General features: G+C 37.2%; 1 protein-coding gene across 34 annotated transcripts in view; it reads left to right on the top strand.

Annotated features, from left to right (window-relative positions):
* The window catches only part of MAP2 (microtubule associated protein 2), a 279,762-nt gene that overhangs the window by 149,181 nt on the left and 103,086 nt on the right, over nucleotides 1-27,495 (top strand). For 32 of the 34 annotated variants that reach the window (XM_007187833.2, XM_057551246.1, XM_007187834.2 and 29 more), the window contains one exon: nucleotides 24,898-24,975. The exons of the other annotated variants lie outside the window; for them this stretch is intronic. The gene's annotated coding sequence lies outside the window, so the exon portion shown is untranslated. The remainder of the gene's footprint in view (nucleotides 1-24,897; nucleotides 24,976-27,495) is intronic. 34 annotated transcript variants of the gene reach the window in all.

The following is a 27,495-nucleotide window of genomic DNA, read 5'->3' on the forward strand; positions in this document are numbered from 1 at the left end:
AGGTCTCAGATTTCATGGTTAAGCCTTAAGCCATCTTCCAGCCTCTGGTCTAATATAGGCCTGTGTATCACATGCTCTCATAGCACTCTGCATTTCTCTCACTTATATTTATCAATTTAATGCATGTCTGTCCCACAAGACTAGAATGCCCATTGAGTGTCTGTCCCATTCCTGACCATAACCCCAGAACCCGCTGAAAGAACTGGGACAGAGTAGGTGCTCAAAGAACAATGTTGACTGACTGACAAACTGATCCTTTATTTTCTTCTTTTTCCCTAAAAAGCATAGCTAACTGACATCTCAACCAGAGTTCCACTTATCAAAATCCCATGCATTCTCTGGGTCATCCAAACCATGCATGTGCTCTCACCTTTTAATTAGATATTTATTTTATTTTTTCTGCCCCCCACCCATTTTTTTAAAGACTTTATTTTTTTTAGAGCAGCTTTAGGTTTACAACAAAATTGAAAGGGAGGTACAGGGATTTCCCATATACCTCCTGCCACCACACATGCATAGCTCCCCCATTATCAGCATCACTTACTAAAAAATGGTACATTTTTCACCACAGGTGAACATTGACACATCATAATCACTAAAGTCCATAGTTTTTACCTTAAGGTTCACTCTTGGTGTTGTACATTCAGTGGGTTTGACGAATATATAATGATATATATGCATCATTGGATCATACAGAGTATTGTCACTGCCCTAAAAAATCCTCTGTGCTCCACCTATTCATCTCTCCCTCCTACCAATAGTTACTTTTCTTGAGATCATATACTATACTTGAATTACTATTTGGGAACACATTCTAGAAAATATGAAGTCTTAAAAAAAGTTTATTTTTTCATAATAACAGCCTCTATTTAAAAAGTTGTTTATTATAAGTGCCTTCATCCCAACAGAGCAGAAACTTCTGGAGGCTATGGCTATTATTGCCTTTTGCAAGCAGAATGTCTGGCACATAAAAGGCATTTAACAAATGCTGGGTTATAATGCAGTGAAATAAGTACAGACTTTGAAGTTAGATACCCTTGGGTTCAAATCCAGGATCTGGCCCTCATCAGCTATGAGAAATTGGGAACTTATCAAGACTCGGTTGTATAAAACAGGAATGATAATAACAACCTCATTAGGATATTGCAGGAATTAATAAAGATAATTTACATAGCAGAAGCTCTATGTTTGGTAGTGATTATTATGACTTTCCAAGTTTATATTTCTCCACCCCCTTCTTAACAGACGAGGTGGATGCTCAGTTCTTTATGTTGTTTTGATGCTGAGTGATATAAATTTGATAAAGGTAAAACCTAACACTAACTAAAAAATAAGACTTATAAAAGAAGTGTGGAAGGTACTGCACAGTTCTGTTTACTGTGCCCCTCTCCTTTCTGCCCACCCCACCCCACCAAAACAAAAAAGACAATGACAGGTGAAAAGCAGCAAGACAAAAGGTAGAATCGTGTTAAATCACCCAAGGTCACCAGAAAAGCCTGAAAATTATATACATTCTAAATTACACCACCTGAGGCCACTCTGCTCCCTGGAGAGAAGCTGGCTTGGGGAGATGTTAAGAGTTTCAGCTGTCTCCCTTGAGGCTTATCTGCAATGCAGATTTTTCTGAGCCTTTCCTAGCTATTTCAGCCTCTACACCGACCAGCTGCTCTCACTCCTCCCAGCTGGCTTCATAGGATTTATCTTCTCTACAACACGCTTCCTGGGTCATCCACCATCAGAACCTATTCTGGATAGATGTTTGTCCCCTCCGAATTTGTAACAAAATCCCTACCAATCCCCGGAGTTGCAAGGGTCCATTATTGCCTGACTCAAAGAAAGGTGAATTATTGAGTAATTATTTTCCACTCTCTGCCTTTGGCCTCATAGATGTGATCTTTTGCAGGAGCTCTCCGTCAGCCCCTGTTGCAGAATCAAAAGTGACACATCTCTTTGTAGGGCTGGTGGAGTTGAGACACCATGTGTAGCTCGGAGGCCACTGCCTAGAATTTGCAGCCTTCCCCAGGTGTTAGTGCTGCTTGGGGCCGACTGATTTCAAATGCTCTGCTGTTGCTTCTCTGCAGGACTCCATCAGTTAAGCCAGGATTGTGACTATGCAACCCTTCCTGCAGGTTCAGGTTATGCTTAATTTGCATGCAAAGATTCATGCTCAGTTTTTTATGACTAGCAAGCAGATTGTTGAGAGGCTAATAGCTCATGTCAGTTCAGGTTTAAGTGTCTCCCATCGACAGGTGTGTGCTCTTGGCCAGTGACTCTGGGGCGATAGGTTTCTCACCAGTAAATTTCAATCATACTTGCCTCAGAGTTGTTGTGAGGAATAAATGTCACTTTGATTGTGAAGTACCTAGCAAGATTGTGAAGTACTTTACAAATTTTAATTTTTAAAGACTTAGACTTTGTATCTATAAATTAAAATTAGGTTATAAAACAGACTCTACTTAACAACGTTTCTACTACAAATCAGTATGTACTTAGAGATGGTCAATAAATGGAGGCTGGTATTCCAATTATTTTATTTGTATTTATTTATATTTAGTGACATACACTAGTTCTAGTTCGTCAATTAATCTTTTCTAGTTCTCCCTCTTTTTTTCTTTCTTTTATTTTTTAGTCAAAATAGTGTAGGATTTTATTTTTGGAACATTTTCACGAAGAATTATTCCTTATTCTTTTTAGGCTTAACTCTGACCATGTTTCATACTTCAGGAAAATAATTTTTTGAATCTAGAGGGAAAATGCTATTGATTTTCATAAGATATTTAATAATCTTTGACATGTAAAACATAACTTTAAAAAGAGGTAAATAGCTATTCATTATTTATAAAGAGAAGTTTAATGAATTATGGCCAAAATAATAGTGAGCTTGGAAATCAGTATGCTATATAGAGGTCTGTTCCTGGGAGTTTAATTATTTTAGTGTCTTTTCCCCCTTTTGTTGCTAATGACTTACCAAGTATGTAAATGAGAAAAATATTGATTGATTCTGGGTTCCATCAATAATGGTTCTTAAGTTTACTGCAAATCAGTTCTGGAAGGTTAAGTCACATTTGACTGGCAATATATTTTTCTGTTAGGACCTGCAGATAAGAAAGGATAAGGGATATTCAGCATCTTAGTCCCCTTTGAAGGAGTACTACTTATATTTTTAAAGATAAATCTTAATTTTCAAAGACACCTTGTATCTACAAACTAAAATTAAATTGTAAAAGACTTTCTACTTTTTTTTTTTTTTTTTAATATTTTATTTATTTATTTATTTATTTATGGCTGTGTTGGGTCTTCGTTTCTCTGTGAGGGCTTTCTCCAGTTGCGGCAAGTGGGAGCCATTCTTCATCGCGGTGCGCGGGCCTCTCAGTATCGCGGCCTCTCTTGTTGCGGAGCACAGGCTCCAGACGCGCAGGCTCAGTAATTGTGGCTCACGGGCCCAGTCGCTCGCGGCATGTGGGATCTTCCCAGACCAGGGCTCGAACCCGTGTCCCCTGCATTGGCAGGCAGATTCTCAACCACTGCGCCACCAGGGAAGCCCCAGACTTTCTACTTAATGGCATTTAAAGAAAGGCCATTTGTTTACTTATGTGATATGCATAAACTCTTCCAAGCTTCAAGTTTCATCTTTATAAATTCCTCTTTTCACAGACATTTTGTGTGAAAAATCTCTCAAACTAATTTATACAACATCTGACTCAAGCATATAATGTTGTCATTGTTGCTTTTCTAAACTACCTGTTCATCTTTTAAATTTTATCTAGTCTGAAAGGAAATTGCCTGATATGCCTAAGCTTCAGTTTTCAGCTCAAATGAAGGTCAACCATTTATTTGCTTTTTATATTCTCCCCCAAAATGAAACAAATCAACTCTCAGTTAAAAAGAAAAAGTTGGCAGATCGCATTTACTACGGAGGTTAAAAATGTCGTTGGCTTTTAAAACAAATATAGAACTACTAAAATTTTTTATCTTCAAATTCATTTAGGTAGAATTAGCAAATATGCCAAGAGGCAGTAGGCTACCCATTCGGTGATAAACTAAATGCTGATGAAAACACTGCATTTGATTTCACATGCTCCTCTTCAGCTGGCTTGGAGTCACCTTGGCCTCCCTGAGCTGTCAGAAGATTGAGCCTTTTGTAAGCTCTCTGGATCAGAATCCCAGCACTCTTCAAAGTGGAAGATGAATACGGAAATAAATCCTAAACCTCTTTTACTAGTATTGATAGTTAATACCTACTACCGATAAAAGTACATATTTGTACTGGCGATCTCTTTTAATGAGCTCGCAGAACAGGAACCAGCTCTCCTGACAACTGAAAGAGACCAGGAAGACTCAGGTTATTGAAAGAACCTTAGCAGATTCTGAGCACGCCAAAACTGGACTAACTCTGTTACCAAACTCAGGTTCGGCTGCTCACTGCTCAAAAGCCAATAATTTGAGAGGCAAGTGTCAGTAGAAAGCAAAGGTGCTTTAATCAGAAAAGCAGGCAATCTGGGGAGAAAGTGGACTCGTGTTCAGAGACCAACTTGGAAGATTCTGCTCAGCCAGGACAGTTTTAAAAGGAAAAGATGGGGGGAAGAAAGTGAATCATCAAGGCAGGAGGTTGGGTTCTGCATCATTCTCCATTGCATGCAGACTGTCTGACTCTCTCTTCAGATGTTATCTTGCTGGAGTGATCTGCCTGCAGGACTCCGTAGGGGGCTGTTGCCGGTAGATAACTAATCATTCTTTAACTACTTAATTCTTCATTCTTACTTCTTTTTATCTAGGAAAAGAATTGGCAGGTTAGGCAGGGCATGGTGTGCATTCAGAAAAGCATAAATCAGGAGTTAGTTTCAACTGCTTAGTGATCTCATTCCTATAATTAGGGTTATAAGGTTACAGGGGGACAGAAATAGGTAAACAAGAAAGGGGCAAAAGAGCTGCTTTCATCTCCACTCCATTGGGGTTTTCATGAAAGTGAAGAGCTACCTATGGTGCTTGGGGCCACTTCGCTGAAGTAAATATTACACATTGGAAATTTACTACCAAATCTTAAAATGGCTTCACAACTTGCCCCATTTTCTGGAAATAGGAAGCAAAGTGTCAAGAGATGCTTTGGCAACCACACCTCACTGGCAGCCCTAGGAGGGAGGCTAATGATTCAGGCAGACATCTCAAGTTCAAAAATCAGTAGCTTGAACTGAGACCATTTACAAAAGAAACTGCTTAACCTCAAATATCAAAGAAAGATAAGACATCCTTAACAAAGAGGACTACTGGCTGTGCACTGTCATTCTTTCATTCAACTCCACCAGGAGTCCAGCTGGCTTCAATCATGGGGACAATAATAGTTAGTTGAATAGGATTGCCTGTTCAGACCTTGGCTTCAGACCTGGTCTAAATAAGAAGTTTCTGGGAAAAATAAACCCCTCCATTTATTTAAGGCTAAAGTACAATGTAGAAAGTACAGTATGGCATGGCTATTATTATCTTTTCTACCTAACATGTTGCTCATGACAGATGCCCAAGTACTAATCAATAATCAACAGAAAGAACTTTATCACCTCCAATGTGCCTTCATAGTTATTGTCTCATTTGATGTAGAAACTTAAAGAAAGTGGGGCTTAGCACAGACCATTGACCTTGTTGTATGTGTAGAAGAGGGAAACAGGGCACAGAGTAATTTAAGGGCACATATTCAAAGCTTTTCTGCTTGATGGTGGGCAGGTCCTTTTGCTCCATGTTAACAGCTAATTGGGGAGAGGAATTACCCACTCTTTAATCCCTCTATAGCTGTTTCTGTCTCTTTGTATCATCCTTTTTTGACCACATAACAGAGAAGCCACAGTTTTGCACATTTTTGACAGAATCTCTCAATTTTTGAAGTAAATATAATACTATAAGAGAACATTTCTTGTTAGTAACCATCCCAGTCTTTTGATCTGTGGAACAACCCACGATTACTACTACTGGTTTCAAAATTGATCTAACAATCTTAGGGCTATGTATGCTCAGGTGGCAAAAAAAGAGATTTGGAAAAGCTTGTATAATGCCACAGTAAAACCACAGATGTCCTGCTTTTGCTGGAGAGAGGAATGTGCAGTCGCCTGGGGGGACATGTTACACATTCCGGTAAGCTAAGGGCTCTGCCTTGCTGAGCTTTGGCAGGTCCCATGGTCTGCTGGAGGATTTTGTTTTGCATACCATGTGCATTCACTAGTTTGCACCAGTTTGTACTACTTTACCTCGAGATCCACTGGATCTTTCCAGCCTTAAGGAGAGGTACCAAAAAGAAGCTATAGATCAGGGTAGGGACTAAGACGGATGAACAGACTTGTAATCTTAGGATCATTGCATTTGTTTAATCATAACTTCAATTTAGTATTCCTAGCAGATACTGAGGTATTCATCAAGTCTGTGCCCAACGCCGTTGAGACGAGAATTCTGCAAAAATCCCTGTCTTAATCTGCCCTAATCCAGATGAGCTAATTTGGTAGTTTGACCCTTGAGTTAACTAAAATGACTGTCACACAGGGAGTTCAGTACCCTAGCTACATAATCATAAATTCTAGCAAAAAGAATTTTGCTCCTAGCCTTAAGAATCTTACCAGCATTCATTTTGCTGATACATTCTCTGGTATGAACATCAGCAGTTAAAAGATAAATGGAACTAAGAAAAGGGAGATCTTCTTAAATGTGACTATCTTGCTTTCTCTTGGAAGCCTTTTGTCAAGGATTTCCGTAAAATTGTCTGATATTTCACTGGAGTGACTTACAACGGCAGTCTGTTTTATGGAGAGCAGTTGGGATCTTTCCATATTGTGCAGGCAGACAAGGCTATAACCCTTTGCACATGAGTCTTGTTTGTGGTGAGAATACTGTTAGGTTCTTTTATTGCTTAAGCAAAAATAACAAATAATTATCTGCTATAGAAGAAAATACTGATAATTATAGTTTGCCAGGCATGTTGTAGAAGGGGGCAGGAAAGACAAAGTGCTAGTGTCGGCAAATCCCAAAACAGAATACTTTTGCTACTGAAATAAACTCCCCCATCTAATGGCCTCCCCACAGAAATGCTGAGAACCTCAGGGGCTGTTGACAGGACTATAGAGTTATGGTATATTATGCACAACCAAAGAGATGGAGATTTTAAACATAATCAGGAATTTCCCACTATATTTTAGTTAGTGCAGCAGAAATATTCTGAGAGAGAGAGACTGCAAACATGAATAAATAAGCTCTGAAAGAAAAATATTTAAATAGAAGTAACTGGACTGTTCTAGAAAACAATTTTTTAAATGCGGTTTCTTCTAGCTGCTATTCGTTAGTAGTTTTCTCCACTAAACTATTTTGGTGATAATTCAATATCTTAGACAGTTTTGTACGACTTCCAGGTAGCACTTATGGAAATAGATTTATTCAAAATTAGATCTTTTGCGTTAAGCATGTACAAGAGGCCCTCATTAACTGACAATAATTGGTATCAGAATAGGGGACACTTGAAGTACCTCTTCTTCAAACACAGATCAAATTTCACTAAAAGCAGTGAAAAAAGTGTGAGGCAACCTTTAATTTGAAAAAGTAAAATTAGATGTTATGAAATAAGTTTGTTATCACTATTCATAGAAATATTTATATTATAATTACAACAATATGCTGATTCTAAGAAAAAGGAATGAATCAAGTGTTGTTTGGTTTTGTTGAGAATCATTTCCCTACAGATTTTAGTATAGTACAGTTCAACATCCTTCATGTCTCATTTGACCTTTTGTGTCTCCTTAGAAAAGCTGTTTTTATAAAAATTTCAAGAGCTTAATCAGTATTCCCTAGTTTCTTTATAATTACTGTGACATACAAATAATTATCTGCTAAAGTGAATATTATGTCCTCATCCTTATGGATTTTCTGTTCTTCCCTGGGGAACTGATCTAACTATACCAGATATTTATTTTTCCGTGATTTGTCTGTTACTTGAGCATTTCTCCAACGTTGCCTTCATGCTCTTCAAGAAATCCTGCATCTTTTGCACGAGTTGCAATTTCAGCTTGCAATTGATGGTATCAAATTCAGGTAGCATTGTCAGATATTAACAACTTCAGACAGTCATCTGGGAATCAACCAAAGAGCAAGACCTTGACCTTTTGAGAAGGGATAGAAGCTAGTGTTGACCAGAGAACAGATGGCTGTTCGTGTGCATACTCATTTTATAAATGGTCAGTTCATTAGTCCGTGACCTATGTTCATGCTATGATCAAAGAATCAAATTGAAAAGAAATTTTCCAAATTTGGAAAATAGTCTTCCTCACTTAAAATCATATATCAAGGCTTTTCTTTGAGAAAGTATCCATTTGCTTAACACCACAACAGAGGGCCATTAGTAATGTTATTCAGTCTTTCTGATTTCTGGCTTTTTCAGAAAACTTACTTGAAAACTGTTTCTAAATATATGTCCAAGGGTTAAAAAAGGAAAAAAAAAAAAAGAGAGAGAGAAAGAAATAGAGTTGCCAGCCATGACTACACGTATTTTGTTTTCAGGCACAGTTAAAGGGCAGGTTTCCTCTTTGTAGTAACATGTGAAGAAAGAATAAGGAAATTGAAAAGGTGTTAAAAATATAGCAGATTCACTTTGTGGACCCACTGTAATCAGAAACTAATTAGCATCCATCTCTATTAACTTGGGCATATATGGAAGCTTTAGAAAAATCTGTACAAATCATTCTTTTGTTTTGATGACATCATTTTGAATCTAATAAATAATTGACATTTGATAGTTGAGATCATGTCTATGAGTCATTTATTTTTGCATCTATGATGCTCCTTTTTGAAGCTGAGTAACCCCATAATTAAATTGTCCTTTAAAGAAACAATAACCACAGCAGGTAGTCAAATGCTCAAGAGACTCAAATGACATGTGGTAAAGCAGGACTGATATTTTTATTTTAAGAGGACTCCACAGTTAACTTATAGCATTATGACATTAAATGTATCGTTTGCTGTTGTGTTCCTGTTAAACTCCAGCAGAAGTATGTATTAACCTTAAATGTATTTTGAAGTTGTTCTATTTTTAATGATCAGAAAAACTAATAGCATCTGCCAGGTACTATAATGAAATGATAACAAAACTCATCTAATCTCCAACACTTTTTGTGTTATAGTATACATATTCAAGATACATTTCCAGTAGGTGGCATTCCACTTTCAAATAGAGTTGGGAACTGTATAAACATTGGATACAATTTAACATTTAAAACGTTTTCGGGGCTTCCCTGGTGGCGCAGTGGTTGAGAGTCTGCCTGCCAATGCAGGGGACACGGGTTCGAGCCCTGGTCTAGGAGGATCCCACATGCCGCGGAGCAGCTAGGCCCGTGAGCCACAATTACTGAGCCTGCGCGTCTGGAGCCTGTGCTCCGCAAGAAGAGAGGCCGCGATAGTGAGAGGCCTGCACACCGCGATGAAGAGTGGCCCCCGCTTGCCACAACTAGAGAAAGCCCTCACAGAGAAACGAAGACCCAACACAGTCATAAATAAAATAAATAAATTAATTTAAAAATAAATAAATAAACTCACTTTAAAACGTTTTCAAAAGTTGAGGGATGTCTGAATATTTAATTTTTTTCCTTCCACTGTCCTAAGAGATATAATTAAATACAAGGAGAAACAACTGTACCATTGACTAAGATGAATTAATGAGGAGAAAATATAAAATTTGATATCAGGGTCAGTAGTCCATATGAAACAGATTTTCGAAATAAGGTAAATCATTCCCTCCCTTTCAGTGGTCTTCAGTGTGATATCATATGGCTGCCTTACTCCTGTGAGTGTGCTCTATTGCTGGATCCTGACCAGTCTGGTACCTTTTTACTCCAGAATCCTCCAGAATCCTTATTCTGAAAGTCCCAGACTAAAAGCGTACTGCTTAAACCTGCTAATATTTCTAGCTACCGTCTTCTCATTCCCTTTGCTATCCAAACTCCTGTAACATGGCCACTCCACTTACTGCCTCGTTTATCTGTCCCATTCTCTTCTTAGCGTTTTGCTAAATGGTTCTTTTTCTCACCCTACTGCTTGGTGAAACACTTTTTGAGAGATCCCCTGAATCTTATTAAAATACTGAACGGTTGTCTCTTAGCCTTTATGCTGAATGACTTCTCTTTGTCACAGCAATGATACCGTGAAAAGAATACTGAAAACTTGATTTCAGTCTTGACTGTGCCACCCACAGCTGACGGTGAGACTTCAGACAGGTTATAATACATCAGAAGACTGTTAAAGATTAAATACTGTACATGTACATAAAATATATTATTCATGGTCATCCATTTCTCCTTGAAATCTTTTTTTCATTAGATTCTGCAATGTTGATTTGTCTTGTTCCTTCATTATTGTCTTTACTAGCTTTCTTCACCCTGCCACCCTACCATTGGTCTATCCCAAGACTGTTGGTCCATCCCAAGACACTCGTTCCACACATAGTTGATGAACTCATCCATTTCAATTCAAGATTAATCTTCCTAGAACACAACTAATTTATGATATTTTACCTAAAACCTCCAGTTAAAACCCTATTACTACAGAATGGATATACAGTCTTCCAACTAGGATTCCAAGCTCCCTGTCATATGGCCCCAGCCTATATTTCCCATTCTATCTCCCCAAATTCCTTGTGTCACCAATCACTTGTAGTTCTAATGAGAACTACTTTCCTCATTCTCTCCTGCTTCTATTCTTTTGCTTCTGCTATTTTCTCAGTTTCTTCTTCTTCTGTCCCTCATCCACTGCTTGCCCAAATCATATGTAACTTTATAAAGCTCATCTGAAATACCAGGCTCTCCTGAATAATTGGAATTCATTATAATCTTTCCTTTGGCTCAGCATAATCCCTGATTTGTGCTTTTTCTTCTGTACAAAACTCTCAACCCAGTGTTTTGTGTTACAGTTATAATTATATCCCAGATATGATTATATAAGCTCCTTGAAATCAGTGAGGGTGTTTCATGCATTTTTTGATAAGGTCTAAGTAGACGGGGTATAATTCAGTGTATAATATATAGTAACAAATGAAGAAATATTCAGAATGGATATTCTGAATGTTTTGTTCTATTATGGGAAGATAGGCTTAACTCTTTGAAAACAAATGTTTTAAAAAATTAATATTTACTGAATTATTTTAGATTTTAATTTTAAAGCTATGAATTAATGTAGCCACTGGGTCATTGATTTTTTAATAATAGCTACATTGAGACATAATTCCCATATAAAATTCAGCCTTTTAAATACACAATTCAGTGATTTTAGTATATTCAGAGTTATATAATCATCTCTACTATCTAATTTTAGAACATTTTCATCACCCTGATAGAAACCCCATACCTATTAGCAGTCACTCCCCATTTCTACCTCCCATGTACTCTTGGCAATTGCTAATCTAGTTTCTGTCTCTGTGGATTTGCCTCTTCTTCTGGACATTTCATATAAATAAAGTAATACAATATAGTCTTTTGTAAGAGGCTTCTTTTACTCAGCATAATATTTCCAGGGGTCATTCATGATGTAGCAAGTATCAGTACTTATTGCTTTTCCTGACTGAATAATCTACCAAATGGATCTGCCTCATTTTGTTAATTAGTTCGTCAGTTGATGAACATTTGGTTGTTAAATCACTGATTTTTAAAACTGAAAAGGAACCCAGTGATTATTTACTCAAATGCTCTCCTTTTATGCACGTGAAACTAAAGCTCAAAGAGGTACTCCTAGACCTTTATCTAGATACTTATTGTTTCTTATTATTTTAGATGCTAGGTTGATACAATATGATGCAAGCCTTCATTCATTCTTTTATTCATTCTTCCATATAGTTAATAGTCTGAGAGCACCAAGTCCTTAACAGTCTGGGTAGCAAAAACAGTTATGGTCCTTGTCCTTATGAAGCTTACAGTCTAGTGGGGAATAAGCTTATAATCAAATAGTCATAAATAAATGCAAAATTAGAACTATGATGAGGGCTGTGTAAGAGAGATTCATGAATTGACCTTGTCAGGGAGGATAATTTAGCTGTGATCTTTGAGTAAGTGATAATTAAGTAAGCAAAGAGGGCAGAAAAGAGCATTCCAAGTGGAGCAAAAGCACATGCAAAGGCCCTGTGGCTATAGGAGCATGGCATATAAGGGGGGGATGCCAGGAGTCCAGTGTAACAGAAGAACTGAGGAGAAGGGGAGCATGGTATAAAATGAGGCTGGAGCGATAAATAAAGCCAGGTATTCCAAGACAAGGAAATGATTTTGGTCTTTTTCCTAAGAGCACTGGACCATTGAAGTATTTTAATCCCCCGGGTAATGCAAGCAAAAAGAAACTGGGCATTGCCTACATTTCTCTCCTAAGGCTTAGTTGCATTACAAACTATCAAACTTGCTGGGTAATACATATCTGCTTTGCCAAAACTTGTGGTAGAATTTAATGTGGTAGCATTTAAAGTTTGCTTTTACCGAATTCCTTGTTATCCAAAGTAGAAACTTGTGTTCTTTTCACAGAATGAACAGCCTCCTTATTAGAATTTTCCAATTCAATTTTGTAAAGAACTATTCTTTCCAATCCTCCTACAGGATAAGCAATCAAAGCTATTTGAGAAGGAATAAATAGATATTTAAAGGTCACATTTATTTTTCCATTGCACAATAACCATGTTTTAGACCTGTAAAATCTAAAGAGTACAGAAATAGTTCTCTAAACAGCAAATGGTTAATACCAAATTCTTTAGCCTAAATACTTTTAACTTGGCGTCCATTGCCTCCCAGGAAGTATATGAATGGTACCCAGGAAGCCTTTATACAAATAAAGGTCATGCCTACATGGGTGTGAATCCAAAGCTTTCATTAAATTTTAGAGTCTATCATGCACGAAAAGCTAAAAATCAGGCTTTTTAACAAGAGAAACAATCCATAAATTATTAGGAAAAAATATTGGGACTTATTTTGTATCACATATAGAAGTTAAAGCCTGTACAGTTAAAAAAACAACAATAACAACAACATTTAAACTAAGCTAATATCTTGAGAACAATATTCTTATTTTTTTTAAACTGATATAGTGACAGTCAAAATAATCATAATTACACCAATAGGATTAATTCTCTATTATATGGCAGTTATTCTCAAATTGTGATCCCCAGATCACCCTCTTAGGGATTGTATTGAGCACTTGTGAGGGGGTATAGATTCCTGGACCCACTCCAGACCTCTGAAGTCAGAATTCCTAGAATGGAAGCCAAGAGTCTGAATTTTTAACCAGGATCCCAGGTGATTGTGATGTCTACCCATGTTTGTAAAGTGCTAAAAAACATAGTAAATAGCAATACCTTTTCTCTGTTCAGTGTTTTCATAAACTAGCCTTACCCAATTCATTAGGTATAGTAGTAATGGTACTAGTACCCAATACTACTACCATGTAACAAACACTGATATGTATCAGAAACTTTCCCTAACCTACCCCTAGTTCTTAAAACCATTCTGCAGGAAAGTAGATATTATTATCCACAATATATAGATGAAGAAATTGAATAACTTGCTACATAGGGGTCTTGCTGGCTCCAAAGCCTTTTTAACCACTCTGTCAAGTAGCCTCTTGCTGTAACTGCTATACTAGTGACCCACTGCAAGAAGTATCCAGAAAAAAGAAAATGAATGGAGTTATATATGAGTATCACAACCCTAGTCAACATCCACTGAAGTCCACGGTCATCAACAAAATTACAGATTTGTAATAAACAAAGTTGAACACATGAGCCTCTTTTGCTAAGTACAACTGGCTGACACATGTCTAAAAGAAGCTTCCAGAGGTAACACTTTATAGTCAGGAATAGTGTGAATATAAGAAAATTGCTTCCAGTTGTAACAATTTAACAAGCAGAAAATATACAGGAAAACCAAGCCTTACGTCATGTAAAGTGACCTTAAAATCTACCAGCATGTATCACCATCGAACAAAAAAAAAAAAAAAAAAAAAAGGAAGAAAGCTCTGTGTAACCCAATAAAGATGCTGGAAGAGAGGTCTGTGGGGCTTCTTTAAAACATGAGCTTTTATCAGATTTTTGCCTAAGGTTGATCAATCTGTGATATGTGTGTGCTATATCACCTGAATTATGCTTCACTTAATTCAACACCTTCATTGGGCATTAATAATGAAGTTACTCAAATTTTTAAAATCCTCACAATCATCTATTTTATAGGCTTTTACTTGAGAAGAGCTTAAATCTCTTTGCTAATATAATAAATATAATTTAATCAACTCCTGAAATTTTGAGAGTGACAAAAAACAAATTTTCTAATTATTATTTCAGTTGTAATTTTTTAAATGTTGGCATCTCAGTTATGAAATCATCAGATTAAGAAATTTAATTTGACTTTTAAGGTTTTCTTACAATGACAATGATTAATTTGAAGGTACCTTCACCGACTATTTCTTTGGGGTGAAAAGAATTTTAATTATTTAATTAATTATTTAAGAGAAATGACTGTTGGTTTGTATAATGTTCAAAACGAATTCTCTGGGAAACTGGAAACCAGAAATTTCACCTGGGTCTGTTATGACTGGGCTTATCACCAGCCATATAATGGCATAAATGCTATTCCTTATGGTCCCCATTGGAAACTTTGCTCTTCAGTAGCCACCTATAGCAAGTAGTTAAATGAATGAGAGAACTATTAAATACACATTTATATTTACACTGAAACTTTAGAAACTGTTAGGTGATGCTACACTCAGTCAATATAAGATTCAAGAACATGGTGAGAAATGAAGGGCCTTTTGTGATTGTGCATGGGCTCCTTTAAGGCATAAAATCATATTGGAACAAGTTTCCAAGGGAATCTTGAGGACAGCGAAGCTTATAACTTCCTTCTGACAGTTGAAGTTCTGTATCTTTTGTTCCTGCAGTGGAGGTATATGTATTTTCTTACAAACAATTTAGTAGAAATCTGTATTCCAGATTTTAGTATTATTTTAAAGTTATATCTGGATCTAATGAGTCCTCACTCCTTCATGTCTGTGCTCTACTCTAATGGCTTTCAGTGAATTTCTGGAGGCTGTTGGTAAGATTACCTTCCATTAGATCAGGGCCTAGTCCCCCTCTGTGGTCACTAGGAGATCTCCAAAGAACCAGTGGAGAACTTGGAGCAGACTTGCTGTGCCTGGCGAAAATTTCAAGTTCATGCTAACCAGATAGAGCATCCAAAACGTGAGGCAAAGAGAAGATCACAAATGGCTTCCAGTCTCTTTTTTTATCTGTTTTTATTTTTTCGTTGTTTTTCTTTAGCTGCATGAGTTTTCTTTTAGCTGAATGACTTTCAGCTTGGCATTACATTAAAAACAGGATGGATGTGAGACGGGAAAAGTAAAATCATTAATAAATTAAACAAACAAAACCACTGTCCTGTAGGATCTGGGCTTCTTCACTAAGAAGGTACTTCTAAAGTCTTTGAAGTCAAGCCTCTGCTAAAGATGACATAATGCCAGTTACTAGGTGCAGGGGGTACTCACAGGACAGGCTGCTGGACTTCACTGTGTTAGGAAGATCCTGAGAGATGGGGGTGGTCAGTGGGATTTGGGGAGAGTAGACTGGCACGTGGAGTTAGACCACCCTAAGACTCCAAGACTTTTTAGTGTACTTATGGGAAGCGACAATTTTTAAAAGATAATAAATTTTAAAAAATTTTAATTTTATATCGGAGTATAGTTGATTAACAGTGTTGTGTTAGTTTCAGGTATACAGCAAAGTGATCCAGTTATACACCTTTAAAGTTGCAATAATTTTGTGTAAAGACTGTTGCCTCTTCATTGGCCTAGAGTAGCTCTAAAAACCACTCTCAGAGTGTGAGGGTAAAACCTCACCTCTGAGGCAAACTTCTGTGCCTGCAAATACCAAAGGTGGCTGATGTGGTCCCAGGGGAACCCAAGCAAGGCATCAGCAGCCCTCACATTTCCTTTGGAACCACAGTAATTAGAGCAGCTGGAATATTTGCAATCTCATTGGCTCACTTGCTGTTTTCTTTAATGCTTAGACTTTAATCTTATTTTCATATGTTTCTGTATAAATCAGACACATATGGCTTGATTATAGATGTTAAGTGGCCACGAGGAGCTTTAGATAAAAGCCTTTCACTAACATGCAGTGCGTGGGTTCTCTGGTATCTGGCTCCAGTCCTGCAGTCCCTATCTCTCTGTGCCCCTCCGCCTGTGTTGATTTCTGCTCTCCTCTTCCCTCCATTCCGACTGCCCTTCAACTCAGTGGTGTCTATTTATTTACTTAAATCTAAGCCAATTAAATAAAGCATAATAATAGAACACCCTCCTGAAAAGAGTAGAAAGGAGGGAAATTACATGGCCACCGACAGAATAATAGAAGAGGGGGAGAAAACGCTTTAAAGAGCTCCCCCAGCAGATGATCTGCCTCCTCCTTTGCCTCCTATTTATAGGGAGGCAAACTCTTTTTTTTTTTTTTTAATATATTTATTTATTTATTTATTTATTTATTTATGGCTGCATTGGGTCTTCGTTGCTGCGTGCGGGCTTTCTCTAGCTGCAGCGAGCGGGGACTATTCGTTGTGGTGTGCAGGCTTCTCACTGAGGTGGCTTCTCTTGTTGCGGAGCACAGGCTCTAGGCGCATGGGCTTCGGTAGTTGTGGCTCGAGGGCTCTAGAGCGCAGGCTCAGTAGTTGGGGCACACGGGCTTCGTTGCTCCGCGGCATGCAGGATCTTCCCGGACCAGGGCTCGAGCCCATGTCCCCTGCATTGGCAGGAGGATTCCTAACCACTGTGCCACCAGGGAAGTCCTGAAACTGTTTTGTTTTGTTTTTTTTTTTAATAGCATCTCCATGCCAAGTCCTCCCCTTTTGTTTGGTGAAATCTTAATGATTTATCCTTGTGTGTTTTAATATTTTTAAGATTATTGATGGGACATATCATGCATGCATAAATATTGTTATAGAATTTCCAGAACACCTTGGAGTGCTAATATTGGAGATTCAGATACCTTTCAAGGCTAGCTTTTATTTTGATACATTCTCTCAGCAAGCAAGTAATATCCTCACTCCATTAAGAAATCTTCACTTTTTAAAATAGGTCATTACTGACAATTTCTTTAGTAATAAAATGTTGGCTGCCACTGTTAAGAAACTAACTTGAGGAGGAAAAGAAGATATTTCAAATTAGCATTACAGAAGGGGGAGGGGTGGGTGGCAACTTAGTTCCCACTGTGCTAATTAAGTTATCACGGGTTGCCTCTTGAACAATATGCAGCAAAAGATGAAGGACCTGAATCAGCTGGAGATCACCCTTAATTGTAAACTCCTCCCCAGCACTCCAGTAAGTTGATGAAATCCCTCTGCTTCCAGAGCTTTCAGCTCTTCGGATGAAAAGTAGATTTGCCAGAATTTTATTTTTCTGGTCAGATGACTACAGCACAGCATGTATTTTCCTCTCTCTGGTGGAGTCTTCTTTTCTAAATGCGTGCCTTTTAAAATGATAACAGCAGTCAAGAATGTCATCCTCAGAGAGTGCAGAAGCTCAGGCAAAGGACATCATCAGTGGGCTGGATTCTTATTTCTTTAGGCCACAGCTGGAATTTGAGTGCTCACTGTGACCTCAAAAATAGCCTGGTGCTCTGTCACCCGGGTTCAGCCAAATGCCTTCCTGGTGAAATCTCTACACGCTGCTGCAGGTTGACAGATGGCTCCCAGCAGGTGAGCTTGGGGCTGTTAGTGAATGAGATTCTTTATCTGACACAGTCCTTCCCAAAGACATCCTGTGTCCTAAGAACTTACAAAAGGGATTTGGCAGCTAAGCAAAAGTAAAGAGAAGAGTTGAAGCTAAGAAATCTTGTATTGGCATGAAGTTTGTTCAAGTTAATACATAATCTCTTCGCAAGTGTATGTAGTTGTGCTAAGTGGTGAAGAAATACTATTTGAAGACTGATATTGACACATCACAATTTCCCACAATTGTCAGAGCACTTTTCTACAGATGATTTTATTTAATTCTTGCAGCAGCTCTGTAAGGGAAATAGCATTGATAATCTCTATTTTACTGATGATAAAACTGAGGATCCAAAAAGTCAGAAGTTCTGCCCAGTATTCCACAGCCAGTAGGTGATAGGCCAGGGTTCCAAAACAGCTTCCATATCTAAAGTTTGTGTTATTTTTATTTCAAAGATCTAATTTAACCAAGTTCTAACCAGAATGTTTAGGGAAATAAACTATCATTCTTTCATTCATTGAACCCACTTTCAAATCAGGGAAACAGTAAGCCAGGTCGATAAGGAGATTTCATTGCTTGAAACAGAGGAGTTCATATACACACGATTAAAGTATCAGCATACTTTTCCATTTTTGGAGTACATACTTCAATTTTTCATTCATTTGATGAATAGTTATTAAATACTTGCTCCCAGCCAGGGAGTACAGTAATACAAAAGAGAGTACATACAAAAGAAAATGGCCCCTGGCCATCTAGAGTTTACAGATTAGTTGAGGTGAGGTGGGGCAGACATTAAACAAATTAATAGTACACAGTGCTGCTGATGGTGTAAGGAAATAGAAGTGTAAATTGCTAATACCTCTTGAGACAATTTAATAATATGGCAGCCTTACTTGAAGTGCATTGTATATTCTTATATGGCTTAATATTTTTTGTCCTTCATTTGTATTTGTTTTGAACTCAAAATACTATGAAAAAAAGAATTCATATATTTGATTGAAACCAATGACTTCTAGAATTGAAATAAAGCAGAAAAAAGGGTGGGGATGTGAACTTGTTTCCATGTCAATAAGCTTAAGTGACAACACAAAGTAGTTCATATGAATAACAAATAAGTGATAAAAACAAGAGCCAGACAGCAGTGGGCATTCTTGGAAGTGACGGGGGTGGGGGTGGGGGGGAAGAGATCTTAGAGAAGAGGGCTTCAGTTCCACAAGGTGTTGCCAAACCTAGAGGGCATAAGGAAGGGAGAGAAGAGGGGGAGGCAGGGAGGCAAGAAGAGACGGAAAAGAGAAAGAAGAGGACTTTGCAGAAGGGAAGAAGGAAAATATGAAGCTGCAATGAAAAAGGCAATTAATAGGTCTACAAAATAACTAGTCTAAGAAGCTGTGAGCGCTTGTGATGGTAGAAAGTTGGGGATAAACTTGAAAAAGTAGAGTATAGTCACCGTATGGAAGCCCTTGAGGCCAGGCCAAGAAACTTAGTTTTTATCACTTTGATAGAAAAGTTTTGAACATGAGAGTCAAATCATTCTGTGACATCTGGCACGATAAGTTTTGTGGCAGCCTTGTTTCCTCTGTGCCCCTCCCCACCCAGTCCCTTCCCTTACACCTCATGAACCTGAGCATCTGCATTAACTTATTCTACCATTTTTAAAATGGTTAGTGTTTGTATAAAAATTAGAAACAAATGAACAGATGGCTTTCAGTCAAGCAAAGAAGTGTTAGTTCTTCAGCTGTATCTGATTCTGAGCAGAAAACATCAGTGCAATACATCAGCAAGTGGAAACACTGACACAGGTGCCCTCTTGCTCCCCAAGGTTCTCTATATTGCAGTGCCAATTCATATTAAGAAAATAAAATATTTATTTATTTATTTATTTATACACACACACACACACACACACACACACACAGTCAGAGTCAGCATGTGTTAATTTAGCAAAACAAGTTTTTAGCTGATATCACTGAGCATTATTTCTTTTCAACCCTTCTCAACAAGGAAGGAATCTCAACAGGGCCCTAAAACAGCCACTGGGCATCTCATCGTGCCTTTTTCCCTCGTGCAGTGGAGACTCGTACCGCTCAGCAAACCTCCGTGTGTCTTTCCTGTTTCTCAGCCCCTTGCACTGAGGCACAGCCGTGTGGTTGGTTCAGTCCAGGAGGCTGTGAGAGCCAGTGAGGTGTGTCACTTCCGTGTTAAAGCATGGGGGACCCAATGCACAGCCCTCCAGATGGCTTCCTCTCCTGCTGCAGCAATCTTGAGGCCATGAGTTAGTTGAGCAATGAGAAGAATGCAGCCAGATTACTGGGTCTCCCCCAGGAGAGTTACCTTACTCACATCAGGATTTGTATGAACAGTATATAAACCTTGCTAGTCCTTGGCAATAGCCTGGAGTAGCAGGTTTGAGTATTAAAAGGGGAAATTCTTACTGTCTACCTTACCTAGATTCTCTGGTCAACTGGAGACCATATGTTCTGAATAGGGCTTGTGTTAACTGTCCTTAGTTCTTTCCAGTGTATATTTTTAAGCATGAGTTTCCTTTGCAAGAAACATAATGTTCTCCTAAAAGATCTTTGGCAAAAGCGCTAAGAAAGGAAGATCTTTTCTCTGATCTGTCCAACTATCAGTGAGTTTGGTTCACTGTGACTTTCAGCTACTCACAAATAACCAGTGCTAATGAACTGCTTCTGAACCTTTAGGGAATAGAAATTGTTTAGTAGTATGTTCAACTAAATGGTTTACGTTGGTAGCTGCTCTCCTATTTAAAGACTGCTTGGATTGTGGATATTTTCCCAGCGGTATTGGCAACTTAGTTGCAATCTTGTTATCCTGGACAAGTGCACTGAATTACATGAACTGTTCAAAACCTCACAAAGCAGATTGATATAGGTGGAGAACGATGTTAATATTGTTTATTTGAGAGCTAACCGAGTAGGCTAACGCTAGCCAACGAGGTTTTAAGCTTAGCCGGCAGAAATGCTATTCAGGATTCCAGCAACTTCAAGCATCTCAGCGTTTAGGTTACCTAACAAAGTCTGTCAAAACGTGAAAAATAACCAAATGATACTTAATGCTAGAATGTATTTCAAAGGTTAATGAAAAGTATATCCTGGTCTGGCAATCCAGGAAAGGTTTCATCATTACTTTGTTGCTTAATGAAACTTGGGTTCTTATATCAGTTGGGAAAACCACGCCTTGGCAATATTTTCTTCATGAGATTCTGAAAGTCTGCATGAATTTATCATTCTAACGTCAACCCTATAGGTGTCGCATAACTTGCATATAAATATACCACAGCCAAACATGTATTATATGCAGCCTAAGTGCATTGACTGCACGTCCTATTTATCTGAGTAACCAGCTGATAAAAGCTGATTTTGTTTATAGCTGAACAAGTGTTTGTCTTGGGTTCCTCCTTAAATGATTCACACATCTTACTTTGTGATGCCGGTGCACATCCTGTTCTCTATCATGGGTAGGCAGCCCGTAAATATTGTTGTCAACGAGTTGATTTTGTCAGGTGTCAGTCATGATTCTCGACAATGTTCAGACCCAGCTCTAAGAAGTTCTGGAAAGTGGCATAAGCAAACCTGACAGAAATAATGGAGCAGCTGAGTAAATTTCAATTTGTTCAAGAAGCTGAATATACTGAATAATAGATGTGCTAAGTATTTCCAGTAAACTGCAATTTTCCATTGGTGAAATACCACTTCTCAGAGAAGCCACAAAGCCTTTATGTCTGAACTTGTCATTAACCAGAGTTGAAGATCTAAAACCAACTCTCAGGGTCTATAAAGGCTGAAAGGCTTGACTACTTTCTAGCTGTGTAATGCTGGGAAGGGCATTTAAAGTCTCTTGACCTCAGTTTTCTCATCTGTAAAATGGGGATATTAACAGTTGCCTCCTGAGAGGGTGATTGTGAGGAATAAGTGAATTAATGTATATGAAGTGCTTGGAACATTGTCTGGCACATAATAAGTGCTGTGTAAGTGTTTGCTAATATTATTTTAGGGGTGTTGCAGCCAGTCTATATAATATATCAAATACTAAAACTGTGCCAAATAATATTCTTAACAAAAACTGTGTTAATTTAAACCTTTTGGTATGGAATAAAAATGATCACCTCTAACTGCACTGTGTTAATTTAAAATGACTATTCAATTTTATGTGCCTTATGGAATAGACCGTAAGTTGCTTTTTAAAAATAATTCCCAGGGACTTCCCTGGTGGTGCAGTGGTCAAGAATCCACCTGCCAATGCAGAGGACACGGGTTCAAGCCCTGGTCCGGGAAGATCCCACATGCTGCAGAACAACTAAGTCTGTGTGCCACAACTACTGAGGCTGCGCTCCAGAGCCCGTGAGCCACAACTACTGAGCCTGTGTGCCACAACTACTGAAGCCCGCACACCTAGAGCCCATGCTCCGCAACAAGAGAAGCCACCACAATGAGAAGCCCCCACACTGCAACGAGGAGTAGCCCCTGCTCGACACAACCAGAGAAAGCCTGCACGCAGCAACAAAGACCCAAAACAGCCCAAAATAAAACAAATAAAAAATTAACTAAAAAATAATAATAGTAATAATTCCCAGATGGTATTTATCTTTTTCTCATAAAATAAAGCCTAGAAAAAAGAAAGTCATTTTAATTTTATAACAAACAAAAAAAACACACAAAAGTCTGGATGATGGGTAAATGCGGCATTATTTTTATGGCTAATAGGTCCTGGGCATGGTCAACTTTCAAATAATCATCTCATCCTTTGGCCAATAATTCTCCAGTTCTGTTGGAATGAAATTAGTTTTTAAGTGTTTAAGGCTGGAATTTCTCTCATTCATATATAACTATTGAGTTAATTTTTGGAAAAACTTTAAAAGACGGGGGATTATTTTTCAATATTGTTTTTAGTGTTACTCAAATGACGAACATGTTCCTTGATAGCAGGTGTAAATAAACATTTTCTGTAAAGGGCCAGATAGTAAACATTTGAGGTGATACATAAATATATAAAGGACCACACGGTCTCTGTCACAACTACTCCGCTCTGGCAGTGGAGCATGAATGCAGCCATAGACAACAAGGAAATGAATGGACGTGGCTGGGTGCCCAGAACACTATATTTGGAAAAACAGGCAGCATCAGGATGGACTGGGTCCATGGGCCATAGTTAGCTGACCCCTGTTCTTAGAGAATTCCTATTTTTCTTATTTTTACTAGAGTAAAATATACATGCACACATATATAATTGTGTACTTGCACACATATATGTGTGTGCACATTAATTTGAAAATCATGTAGATGAAGTGAAAAAACTATGCACGTTAAAGAATTTAAGGAAAGGAAGGAACTTAAAGAAGAAATAAAGGATGATATTTTATTCAGTATTCATTGATTAATTACCCAAAAACTCTTTCTTTCTGAACAAGGTCCAGAGCTGATTTACCATTTTCTTTTTGTTCTAAAATCAACCTGTGAGGTTTAATTTGCTTTTGATCAAAACTACGCTTAAAAATTCTTTAGTCTTACTATATGTATAGCATTCTCCAACTTGCTATTTTCACTTTACATTCTGTTTAAACATTTGTTTTATATTTTGGTTATCTTTTCATACCAGTACTCATAACACTAGTTGATACTGTTTAAAAGCTGCAAAATATTCTAGTCTTCAAATGTATTGTCATTTATTTAACTAATTTATTGATGTTTTTTCCAATTATTGAAATCATTAACAATTTAATAAAAGTTATTGAGCATTTGCAAAAAAAAAAGTTCTTTAGTCTTGTTATTGTGCATAGAACTCTGTATTATAGAGTCTTGTTATTGTGTATAGCACTCTGTATAATAATGTTATATATATTCCAAAGTTGAGAACCACTGAGCTGGACTAAAGGAAAAAATAGCTGTGTACAGAGGTCTGGGTAGTCAATTTTTTTTTTCCTAAAATATCAAGTTATTTGAGGGAATGGAAAATTCTACTGTGTTTTTTCTTGCCTGCAGAATTTTCTTTATTTTTTTTAAATGTTAAGCCTTTCTATCTTTAATATGCGTTAATAGATTTGTTTGCTACTGTACATTGTATGTGAATGCTCACAAATTAAGTGAGCTAATACATGTAAAAGCACTTAATACAGGTCCTGGCCCAGTCAGTGTTTGTCACTTTTGAATCAAAACCTTGTCTGCTCATATCCATATACACATTTTTCTTTGAAGGGTCACAGAGAAGAACTGAGGCACCTGCTTTATGTCTTTCCAAGTTTACCTTTCCTTCTGGGTCTTGAAGAAGAATTAATAGCTCTCAGTTTAACTCTTAGGGCTCCTTACTAGTAGAGCAACATCTTCCTTGAGAACAGGATGGGGTCTGTTTTACCAGACGTGAAAATCACACAGGCCTTGGTGGAGACACATAGTGATGTGTAGATTTAGACATCTATTGTAAGAGAGCAGGACTTAAAAATGAGCCTCAGCTCTGCCCCTTGCATTTAAGGACACTCATGTATTGAGGGCGAGTACACATGAATGGCTTATAAGGTACAAAACAAAGCTAGTGCCTTCTAGTAATTGTGTTTATTTCAGTAAGAAATACTTTGTATTGTTCTAGTGGAATTTCTAAGCAGAACTACTAATCCAGAATGACTTTTAGGATTCTGAATGTCAAAATAAGTTTAGTACTCTAGACAGAAAATGTAATTAGTTGGTAAAAAAATTCCCTTCCATCCTGTGCTGTAGAGAATCAGTGCAGACTGGGCTAGAGGCCCAGTCCTTTAAAACTTACTGGGTGTAGTTAACAATTTACCAGGACAAATATATTCTCTTGGGAGAGAATACAATTCCCTACTATTTATTAGCTGAAAACAATTTAAACAAGTTAACATATTATATTTTCTTTAGAAAAGCTTCACTGGAGTGAAGCTAAAAAGTAAGAAAAAGTCTGCAACAGTTAGCATTTTCACTTCTCTATTCAAAACACTCAGAAAAGGACCTAGCTGTTTGTAAATGCTCAGTGTATGACTATAAGGAGCCATCATGAAATTCATCTCATAGTCTCAGTTACCCAATATAAGAATAAAGCCGTGAGTTGAATTTAGTATTGACCTACATGATGTAATTGATATACATAGATCAGAGATTAAATTATTAATTTCCTAACTTCTTTTTTTTACAGAAAGAAACCAGAACATATTATCAACCCTTTGAGAACACAATATAACGAACTTTACCATTTTACCACTTCTTTGAATAGGTAAGACCCTATCCTCTCTACAATAAAAGAGTTTACCCACAATTGTGGAAACTAAACCTTTGTTAACCACATTTAAAAAAAGATCTTCATTAAATAAGTACCAATTCATTTTGGTAAGGGAAAAATATACATGCATTCTACAGCTAATAGATTTAGGATTATTAAAATAGCATTTCATAATGTTTTGAATGATTTCATAGTAAATGAATGAAAAAATCTTTCTCTGAAATGAGGATTGAACTAAGCCTGTCTCTTCTGCTATGGTTAACAATACCAATAGTGTCTTCTCAACACTTACTATGTGCCATTTGTGGTCCTACATGACTTACTTCACATAAACTAAACCACTTATTCTGTATAACCCTGTGAGTAGATATAAGGGTGCTCCTTTTATAGATTAGGGGCATGAGGCCGAGAGAGAGGAGGTAGGTAGGTATAGAAGTTCACCCAAGGTTGTATCCTGGGGTCTGGGATTAAGGCACTGGAAAGAACGTCAGCCCAGCTATTATTGTGAGGCTAGTTGTGGTAGAAATGCCTAGTCATCAGATTCTTGTTTGTGTTGAGTTGGTTGTCTCTGATTAAGGAAGAAAAAAAGACAATGCACTTGCCCAAAGAGATGGCAGGGAAACATTTACTTTAGGTTTGTACTTGTTACTTTACAGTTGTTGCATGAGAAAATAAAGGAGTGTGTACACTTTAGCTCAGTTTACAAGCAGAAAGAATATTTTCTTTCATGTTACGTCTTTGAACTCAAAATTCCTCTGATAAAAGCAGAATAATATTACGGAAAGAGTACAGATGAATGATTTCTTATTCTAGGAAATGAAGGCTGCATTTTCATGTAATCTCTTGTCACTGGAAGTACTGAATATCCAGTCTTAAATCTGCTGTAGCAGTATGCACTTTTCTCTTTTCATTATTTCTTTATTATTTTATTTTTAATCAAGAAAGCTTACAAAATTTCCAAAGTGAAATATGGGAAATATTATAAGAAATACCTGAGTATCAGCCACATGAATTTGAAAAAAATGCTAACATTCAGCTGTGTTGAAATCTTTTCTAAAGAAATAAACCTTTCCCTTCTTCCTAAAATGTGTCGTAATCCTGAAGATGATATAACCTTCCTATGTTTAATGATGTCCTAAATTTAATGACATATGTATGAAACAATATCCCATATAATCATTTACATTTGAAAGTTTGTATAAATGGCATCATACTGCAGATATTCTTTTGCACCTTGCCTTCACCCAACATTATATTTAGAGATTCATCCATATTGATACATAAAGATCTGGTTGACTCATTCTGTGGTAAAGTTGACTCATTGTAATGTTTCAGTCATCTGGTGCTCAGTATTATTAACTATTATTTCTAAATAACTTTCAGCATTTTGAAGGTTTAATGCTACAATGGGTTAAGTATGGCTTTCAAAGCATCTCCCAGATTTCTATATAAGAGATCCAAATATCTTAATATGTGATATCATGCCAATTCTGTTTGTTTCAATTTTTCCTATTAGAAAAGTTCTTTTGTTGTTTTGTTTTTTTGGCTGCAAGGATCTTGCTAACTAATGGTACTCATATTTTTTACTGCTTTTGCCATAACACAATATTGAAATTTGTTTTATTTCCCCATAGGTGAAATACTGACTATTCCCAAACACAATGTAAATACTACCCTTGAAATTTGAAAGGTACATAAAAGAAAAACACTCTTGTTTGGCCCATGTTAGCTGTTCATATGCCCTTCAAAAATCATGAGAGAAACTTTTTAAAAAGGATTTTTTTCTAATTTTCTGTATCACTACATTTAATTTTACAATTCGTTTAAGGTAAAAGAAATATCAATATATAATAATATTTATAGACATAGAATATGTCATAACCATTTTATTTTCTGAAGGGAGTAAATTACTACTCTGACGGAGTTGGGAGAGAAAGAAGAGATTAACTAACCTTTGCTGGGCAAATATGAGTACGTATAAGATTTGATGCAAGCCTTGCAGGTCACAAGTGCAATGCAATTTTGCAGATGGGAAATCAAGGCCAACATACGTCGGGTAACTTACTAAGATCATATAGTGATTGCAGAGCCCAGATTCAAAATCATCTCTCTCAGACTTCAAAGCTATACTCCTACCAGAAAAAGAATGGGGAAAACTTAACCTGTTTGATACCTCAATTGCAGTTTCATTTGTTCCACCAATATTATTAGGATTCATTTATGAGAGTTGAGGGGACTGGTGTTAGAAAAGTAAGGAAGGCACAATATCTACCCAGAGAGAGAAAACAACCTATTCAACATCGTTCTCAATGGTGAAAAACTGAAACCATTTCCACTAAGATCAGGAACAAGGCAAGGTTGCCCACTCTCACCACTATTATTCAACATAGTTTTGGAAGTTTTAGCCACAGTAATCAGAGAAGAAAAAGAAATAAAAGGAATCCAAATTGGAAAAGAAGAAGTAACACTGTCACTGTTTGCAGATGACATGATACTATACATAGAGAATCCTAA

This window comes from Balaenoptera acutorostrata, chromosome 8, assembly GCF_949987535.1.
Source record: "Balaenoptera acutorostrata chromosome 8, mBalAcu1.1, whole genome shotgun sequence".
Classification (NCBI taxonomy): domain Eukaryota; kingdom Metazoa; phylum Chordata; class Mammalia; order Artiodactyla; family Balaenopteridae; genus Balaenoptera; species Balaenoptera acutorostrata.